The following is a 9,070-nucleotide window of genomic DNA, read 5'->3' as shown; positions in this document are numbered from 1 at the left end:
AATCAAAAGAATTACAATTTTTCAAACTTCAAAATTAAAGTTGTTAAATTATCCTAGGATATGTAACATATAGTACAATTAAAGACTAATCATCTTATCTAAGTTAACTATAATTTTGTTGGGTAAATTGACGCAATATATGGAATATGAATAGCTAAGGTGGTAAGACTTGTATCGTAATAATTGTTGGTCTCGAGTTCAAGTCTTGCTATAAGCATTTTTTACATGTCAAATCTAATTCATGTTGTGGAGGTGACGTGGGATGTTTATAGTCTTTAAAGAGGTGACACGTGACATAAATTGAAGGCTTAACGTGTTTATAGAGCTTAAGAAAGGTGACACATGAGGCTGTCTAAAGGGAGTCTTGATATGCATGAACATCGAACAAGAGGCAATTCTATAAATTCGCACGGTGTAGTGGAAATCCACCTCATTTCCCGTTATGCTTGCGTATTTGGGCGAAATGTACAGCTTGCCTTGTCTTCGTATTTCGTATTTGGTCACATGCAAATATATTAGTAAGGCCTCACTCTCTCTCTTCCATTTGACTCTCTGTCTTCCCTCTATATTCATTCAAACTCTTTCTCTCTTCCAGTAAGTATTCTCTCTTTATTCCCTCTACCTTGACCATCTTTCTGAAGTAGTTTCTCTATATTCCCTCTATCTCCATCGTCGTTTTGGTTCATGGAGAAATTTAAGCTTTGTTTCTGGGTTTGCCGCTTGGAGAATTGAAGCACTCTAGGCGAGTTATCGTGAAGATTTTGACGAAAGTAAGTAAATTTTTCATAAATTTATAATCTTTCCCCAAATTAATCAAACAATTTTAGTATAAGAACTTTATCAAACTTAATTTCAATGTAATCGTTTGATCCAAATTGAGTTTGGATTTGTAAAATGCGGATGTATTAGGGTTTAAGGCGGGGGCTGTGGTGTATTTGATATTCGAAATCAGGGTTTAAGAATTATTTACAATTTGATGATTTTAACGCCAGTTACAATTGTCCCCCAAAATTTTTAGGAAATCTATAATTGAATTTGTTCCTGTGTGCAATTTGATTGTTAGGGTTTCTATAATTGGTGTAGCGGTGTATGAGAAAACAGTGTTAGTGTATAAGAATTATGTACAATTTGATGATTGTAAAGCCAATTTATAATTTTTCCCAATTTGTGAGTTATGGTTTTTAAAATGCTATTACGGGGCTTGTGATTATAAAAAATTACTGCAACTTTATATTTTATAATCAAACATTGTTAGGTAACCTTAAGCTCTTTTGTGTTTGATTTAATTGAGCTTCTTCAAAATTCATTAAATAAATTATTTGCAAGGTGATTTAAGTTTGGTTGATGTAATTAATGTGTATGATTATAAATATAATGAATTTGTTAACTTGATATTAATATAAATGGTTGTATCAGGGTGTAAAGCTATTGATCAGCCCTCTATTATGTGATTGATTGGTCACCTTAGAAATATATTCAACAACTGTGGTTTGATTTTCCTAATAGCGTTAATAGCATATTGATTTGTCCTTAAAAGACAAGCATTATATACAATTTGTTCCCTTGAATCTGTGACAAGAAATAGTGTGTTCCTTTTGTATCCGTGACTAGAAATAATGTGTTCCCTTGTTTTGTTTTTAGGGATAAGGGACTTGAAATTGTACTTGTGTGCAATATGATTGTGAAAAGCTGTGTCTTGGTTGTAGCTTGTCTTGGTTGAAGCTTTTATCTATGATGCTAAATTGCTAATTAGATATTTGACTTTGATGTATTTAAGGATATGCAACATTGTACAACTCTTGCTATAATGCTACATCCTTCTGAGGACATAATCCATATTAGCTTTAGCACATTATTTTGTTTAAGTATAGGAAATGGTCTTAAATTGCACAAAATTGTATAGAGTATGAAGTGACTTCTGTCCTAGATTCTCCCTAATTTTATTTAAGGATTGGGTAGTTTGGTGGAGTCCTACAGACCTGCAGTAACATAGTGCCTTATCCATGTTTAAAAGTTGGATGCTTTTCAGAAATTGAAGCTTATTTTTCAGTTTTTATTGGTAGGATATGTATTGTGACCCCTGCCTTCTCTTTTTGGATGACCAATATCTAGTTCTAGCAGCAAATGCGATTTCAAAATTAAATTTGATCTTGATTTTAAACATTAAGATCACCATTCTTTGCTGCATACACAGTTGTTTGGCTTCAACACAAATTCTTTGAGATTAATTCTATTTAAAGTATCAGGCAAGATGTAAAATGATGTACTAGAGTTTTACTTAAGAAAATATGTGTGGAACCTATGGGTTATGTTTGCTATTATTTTGGTTATATGGATGTTATATTGGTAATTTTTTTTGGTGATTGGTAAGCTTTTATCCATGATGCTAAATTGCTAATTACAGCTGTGATGTTCTTCCTGGATTGTCAGGTTTGTATTCCCCACAAGGTTAAAAATAGAAAACCATGAGAACGAAGTCAGTTGTGCGGTCAAAGAGCTGGAAACATTTGGTGGTGAGCTAGTGTTATGAACTGTTTTTGTAATTATATTCTGTAGTTGAATGTGGTTTTTGAATTCTGAAATTGATTTGTGATATTGACAATAGGATCCATCCAAGTGTCAAAGGATCCATCGACTTCTAAGCCTGGTAAACGGGTGACTGAAGTGAAGGTGAAGAAAAACTCAAAAAGGATGCCAAAGCAACCCAAGACCAAGACGATGTGAATGATGAAGAATACAATAGTAATGGTCAACATTCCGATGAAGATAGTGAAGAGGAGTCGTGCAAACCCGCTGAGTTCATGAAGATGATGATGGGGTTCATGAAGAGTAAGAGTAAGAAGAGGAAAAGGCAAAAGGTATAGTGAATGTTATTTTATATTTTGCTAGAACCCGCAACTACTTTCTAATACTGAATCACTTTGTTTTTTTGATGTGTATGGGTGTAGGGTGAAATAACTGAAGGGCAAAGGGTAGTGAGCGAAGGGGTGGTGTTGAAGACTCACTATGAGAATGTAGGAAAGGTATGATGAGCAGTTAAATTTTTTTGGTGTTAGGTCTGTTGTTGTCCGTTGTTTTTCATAAGCATGGCCTTAATCTTGAAGGGTTTGGAAAGTATCTCTTTGGGGATTTTAATCCTCCTGTTTCTCCCGAACTTGGGGTAAAATTTTACCTTGATTTTTTCTAATTTTGCCTTTTGAGGTAGAATTATTATATTGGTATTGAAATTTGTGAATGATATGATGTTGATGGTTTAGTTTAATGGGTTGGATTGAATTTTGGATTTTGGTTACCCAATTGGGGTGAAATTTTCTCTTGGATTGTGTTTCTTAAATTGTAATGACTTTCTTCATTCTGTTGTGGTGCCCAGTAAGCTATTGCAATTGATGAAGCTAGCATGTTTAGACTAGAATATGCATATGCATATTTCTATGTGAAGTAATTAAATTTAGTCACATTGATGGTTGTAATGTAGTTTTGTTCTTGAATGGGTAAATCTTCTGTTCTTTTCTTTTGTAAATTTCATTTGCCTTTTTTTCTAACTGATGATCATGCCTGGTTTCCTTATATACTGCATTATATCTTTTGCCACCTTATTTGTGGAGTGACATTGTTTTTTTGAATTAATCTAATATTTATAAGTGATGTCTGCATGGTAATGAGTATAGTATGCTTGTAGGGTACTTATGTATAGTTTGTTTTTTGTGTGTAGCAGTACCCCAACATTGTTTGAAGGGTTGAATCCTTCTGCCAATCAGTCTTTGTATTTGATTCAAGAAGACGCGAGTTAGTGACAGAAATGGGTTTTAAAGGTCTCCTGGATCTTGACATGACAAATATACCGAGGCAATTTTGCTATTGGTTGATGACAAGAGTGCTTCCTGATGGCACCATGGTGTTTGACAACAGGGAAATTTTACCTTTAGGTCCTGCTCAAGTGAGCTCCGTACTTGGGTTACCTATGGGTGCTCAACCAGTCCCTTTTGATGTTGTTGACAATGATGAGGAGCAGGTGCAGAGGTTGCGTAGGATTTTTGAGTTGTACGGGGTTGGTGCGAACAAAGAAACCATATCCTTGAAATCTGCTTTGGATGCTTTATGTCCACTGGATGATTCTGGTGACCCGTTTCCCCTTGCAGATGAAGTTGAAGAGGAGTATTTCATGACAGCCTTTCTACTTGTAGCCCTTGGAAAAGTGGTTTGTACCACCACTAATAATTCAAACTTTCCAAAGTCACTCATTCCAGCATTGACAGTGGCTACTGAGGCTATCAAGTATGACTGGTGTTTGCTGACTTTCGAATGGCTATGCGACACGGCTAAAAGATTTCAAAGGAAGTTCCAGAAAGATGGTTATAGGTCCTTGTTGTGGGGGCAGTTTTCTGTTTGTTATGGTGAGCAATAGTGGCTTTATTTTGATCATTACAATTTAGTTGTAAAAAACTAAAACTAATTAGTTATGTGTTTTTTTTTCTTGTAGATTTTTTTATCTAGATCACTTGCACCGTGTTCCCGTGTAGTGGGGCGTTTACCTGAGGGTCAAGGTGTGGAACAGTGGTGAGGTGAAGGCAGCTGTTATCGAAGATAAAGTGGCTAGCAGCGAGTACGGCAAGCTGTTGGTAAGAAATGCGCAGGATAGTTTATTTTATTTAATCTACGGGTTGATGATTGGTTATCTAAATCAGTATTTTGAAATTGTAGGCCGTCGATGTTGCGTATGGGGAGGAGCATCCCCTAGTCCCAAGGGAGAGTTCTGGTGTTAATAAGAAGGGCCAACTATCAGGGGATCATGCTTTTGTGGATGATGTCGTGGACCGGGTATGTTTATTATTTCAGTCTTTTGGTTAATATTCAAATGTCATTGGTTCAATATGTGGTTATGGTTTTGGTTGTGGAAAAATGTTTGGTTCAGGTACTAGCTCAGTTGAGCACAAGGCTGGTCAGTGTGGTTGAGAGATGTTGCCCGTACTGTGAACAGTGGCTACGATTCAAAGTTGACGAAGACTAACCCGGATCAATTTGAGGAAGATGTGCACACTATATTGACTGCCAAAGGCAGCAACCCGCGTACCAGCACGACAATTGAAAATGTCCAGCACATAAAAAAAAAATCCCGAAGCTGAAGAAATCCAAGGCAAAGACTTTTCATTATCTGCAGACTCAATTGATGGAGTTGGTTTCTTAAACTTTGCAAAAATTAAAAACAAGAATGATCCCACGGACAAGCGGCTGTTGACCATCCTTCGAGGGTGGAAGGAATTGAAGGATGCAAACATGTAAGACTAACTTCTCGTTAAAGCTTTCTTTGATTTTATAATTGAATTCACTCTTAGTTTGTCATTTTGATTCTTGTTTTGATTAATTCTATGAATTTTTGTGCATTTAGTCCCAGGCCATCGGTAATTGAATGTGGGGGCAGGGATGCAACTCAGAGGGATTGCTATCAGGTTGTTGTTCCTAGAGCCCGTGTTGGTGATCAATATGTGCGGATGGCAGTCGTGATGTACGCATGAGCTTTTTGGGACAGAGAAGAGGATTATGTTAGACCCTACATATGCGATAACTGTTACAAATAAAGATTCTGCTTGTTTTGAAGTTATAAATTATGGCTCTAATTATTCGGTTCCTTGTATATGATGCTGAACTTGGGGAAGAAAGACTACAAGGATTTGGCGCGGAAGTACGCGAAAGCCTTCCTCGGTATCCCTGTCAGCCAGATAAGATGTGTAAGTGTCCACAATTGTTTTTCATACATTAGGTACTTTCAGGTGTACACCATAATGTTTATCTGTACTTGTTGTGTTTATTAGGTTTTCTTCCCAGTCCTAGAATGGACAGTTGATAATGCTGAACATTGGTGGTGTCTAGCCTTTGATGTCAAGGCTCAACAAATGTGTATGATTGACTCATTGTACCCTGATCCTTATCAAGCACATGCTGGGGTTGTTAGTGAGCTCGTAATGTTATAGTTCTTGTAGAAGTTGCATTTTTAATGTGTTGGGTATAATCACTTGAATATTGGTTTGGCTGACAACGCAGGTTAAGGATTTTGATGTCATGGTGCAGTTGAGTGATCCGTTGTGAGAATTAGGCCAAATTGAAAAATGGGCTAAGAGAGTATATCCGGTTAGGCAGCCCGATAAGTAAGTTATGGCCATTATTTGTTCATACTTTTTCTATAGGGATAGTTAGTGTTGTTTACCTGATTGCACAAGTGCGTAGCAATTTTTAATAATTTGAGTATAATGTGTTGTTAGGACGTAAAGTAGGTTATCATGTTTTTGCATTGTTATTATCAAGAAATTAATGAATTTCATGATACTTGTTTAGCTTCTCCTGCGGTGTGTACATGCTTGCATGCATCAAAGTTTGTGCTCATAAGTTTGACACACCATTTGCACTGGTATGTTTCCATGCTTTGTAGATGTCATATCCAAGACTTTTGTAGAGTGGAAAACTAATTTCAGACAACATGTTGTCAAGAAAAGATATCTAACATTAGGCAACTCCTATTCTTGTACGACGCACATAACGAATTCAATAACATCAAAGGACTATGGGAGGATGACAGGATCTAGTCGTATCACCTAATCAAAAGTAATTACCTAAGTCCTCTAACTAAAGTAGATAGGGAAATAGGGTCGAATCCACAGGGAAACAGTGTTCTTCTATTCCTAGTCAACAATTATAATCTAAATTATTAAGTAACCAAATTTGCGTTTGAAGGAATTAAACTAATAACGAACTAAGCAAATGAAATAGTGGAACAATCAAAATTAAAAAGATTTAGGGTATAGGTTTACCAATAAATAATACTCCAGGGTAAACATAACAATCAATTATCAATGCATAAATTAACCAGATTATAAAGGGATGTCGCTACGTATTATAATCATATAATTAATCTACTGGTATTAAATCTCATCTCTCGAATCTCGACCTAACCATTAATAGATTAACATGCCTATTAAAACTAAGCCTGAACATCAATTCTCATCTATCGAATCTCGAATCAATATTGCATGACTCATACAATTAAATCAGGCCTAATCTAATTGCATAGTATTAAATCAATCAATAGGAAATTAACCAATCATCAATAATAAATAATAATAAATTACCCCATCGTATTATTCGTGGATCCCCACAACCCTAAAAATAAGTCTACTCACTCATAAATAAAACTAAGCTAAACATAATAATTAAACAAGACATGATTAAATCAAAGCAATTAAATTACTGAAAGTAAGGAGGGAAGAAATCGTTACCAAAATTAAAGGAAATAATGAATTGCATAAATCAAGAGTGTGTAGAGAGAAAAAGTGTAGAGAGAGAAAGTAAGAGAGAGAGAGAGAGGGAGAGAGAAAGAGGAAAGTAAAGAAAAGTCGTCCGTGTCAAAGACGCCGCTAAACTCACTTAACAAAAGCGTATTTATACTAAACTATAATCCTAAATAAAGAAAAAGAGGAACGAAAATAAAAAAATCCTAAATAAAACACGCGCCCGGTCGGGCGCGCCTTTTTCTTCATTAATGCTTGCTCGCGCCCAGTTGGGCGAGCCTTTGCCCGGTCGGGCGGATGCTTGGGCAGCCCTTTTCTTCTTCTTTTCAATTGGGCTTCACACTTCTTCGCCCAAAACTAAACTTCTTCATAGGTCCAACTTGCCCGAGCTCCTATTCACTTCATCGAGCCCTTAATCACCGGATTGATTCCTCAAATACGGTCCTGGGCTTCGGAATACGATTATAGAAATGCGTCTCGTCTCCAATGCTCGCGGTGGCTCCACTAAGTGCCGAAAAATGTTCCAAATCTGCAGTTTCCTGTAGAATAATTCCACAACTACGAAAACACTTGAAAACGCATATTAGTAATAAAATTGGCTCTAAAGAGCCAAAAATACTCCTAACTATGATCACGGGACGGGGATAAAATATTATATATAATGAATATATCAAACTCCCCCAAGCCAAACCCTTTGCTTGTCCCAAAGCAAAGAGCTCATCAATGAATAAATAAAACATTCTTCACCCCAAAAATCAATCAAAACCAAGCATAATCGATTCAGGGCAAATCCAACAAATATGCATCAAAATTAACCAATCAAATCCATCTAACCACTCATCCTTCCTAACAATTGTCAAATAGAGCAAACCACAAGAGCATATAGAATTCAAGATTAGTACTCACTCACTCAACTCTCATTTATGTGGCAGATATAAAATGTATCCGTCGCTCTCCATCCAACTCCTTTAATGTGAACAATGCCCTCCCAAACTCAGAACACTCGTGTGTTTAAGAAAACAAACACTCAACCTAGTAGTCGACTCGGAATATGTCAAATCATTCATTGCATTCATAAACAACTAATTTCACATCCATACAACTCTATGCACAAAGGTCGGAATGTCTTTAAAGCTTATAACGTAAGGTTAGGGTAAAAGGTAGGATAAATTTGGGAAAATGTGAGAGTAAAGCCATGCTTAAGGGAGCCAATCCTAATAAATAAAACTAAGGTCAAAATTAAATAATGACCAACTCATCTCCAACACAACTCAACTCTAACAAAAATTCACCAAACAACCAATTACAATAAAAATTCCCAACACTTACAATTTCACTCATTCAAATATGATATTATAGAATTTGAGTGATCAACAAACTTTGAACTCTTTTTTTTTTCTTTTGATTTTTTTCTCTTTTTTTTTTCTCTTTTCTTTTCAAGCCACCTTCATTAAAACACTTGAACATCAAAACAATTTTTTTTTCTTTTGCTCTTTTTTTTCTTTTTATCTCACTTGGAATTTTTCAACTTTGAACAATAATTTTTTCAATTTTTTTTCCAATCCACTAAAATAAGAACAAATAAATAACTTCTCAAATCCACCCACATTGTGCAAATTATGAGCACACTACAAACTCCCTCACCTCACTCACTAAAAGCTCCCCCAAGCCAAGCTTGAGACTAGTAACCAATGGGGCAAAATAGGCTTGTAATGTGGCTAAATAAACAATGAAAGGATACAAGCAACAACATGGGTAGCAAGAAGGGAAAAATGTATCTGAAGGTCACC

The 9,070-nt window shown here is 35.9% G+C and overlaps 1 long non-coding RNA gene across 2 annotated transcripts; it reads left to right on the top strand.

Moving 5' to 3' along the window:
- The first annotated feature begins 458 nt into the window (after window positions 1–458).
- On the top strand, window positions 459–6,334 carry LOC110716866. 2 transcript variants are annotated; one of them, XR_002510616.1, is made up of 10 exons: window positions 459–770; window positions 2,431–2,513; window positions 2,606–2,858; window positions 2,949–3,023; window positions 3,713–4,394; window positions 4,481–4,619; window positions 4,702–4,818; window positions 4,913–5,276; window positions 5,387–5,726; window positions 5,811–6,334. It is a non-coding gene; the product is annotated as an uncharacterized LOC110716866 (long non-coding RNA). The 2 variants fall into 2 exon arrangements; XR_002510615.1 differs by having other exon boundaries at window positions 462–770; window positions 3,716–4,394.
- Window positions 6,335–9,070: the final 2,736 nt, after the last annotated feature.

Source organism: Chenopodium quinoa, unplaced genomic scaffold, assembly GCF_001683475.1.
Source record: "Chenopodium quinoa cultivar QQ74 unplaced genomic scaffold, ASM168347v1, whole genome shotgun sequence".
NCBI lineage: Eukaryota > Viridiplantae > Streptophyta > Magnoliopsida > Caryophyllales > Amaranthaceae > Chenopodium > Chenopodium quinoa.
The sequence above is the reverse complement of the archived record's forward strand: the minus strand, read 5'-3'. Positions and strand labels throughout refer to the sequence as shown.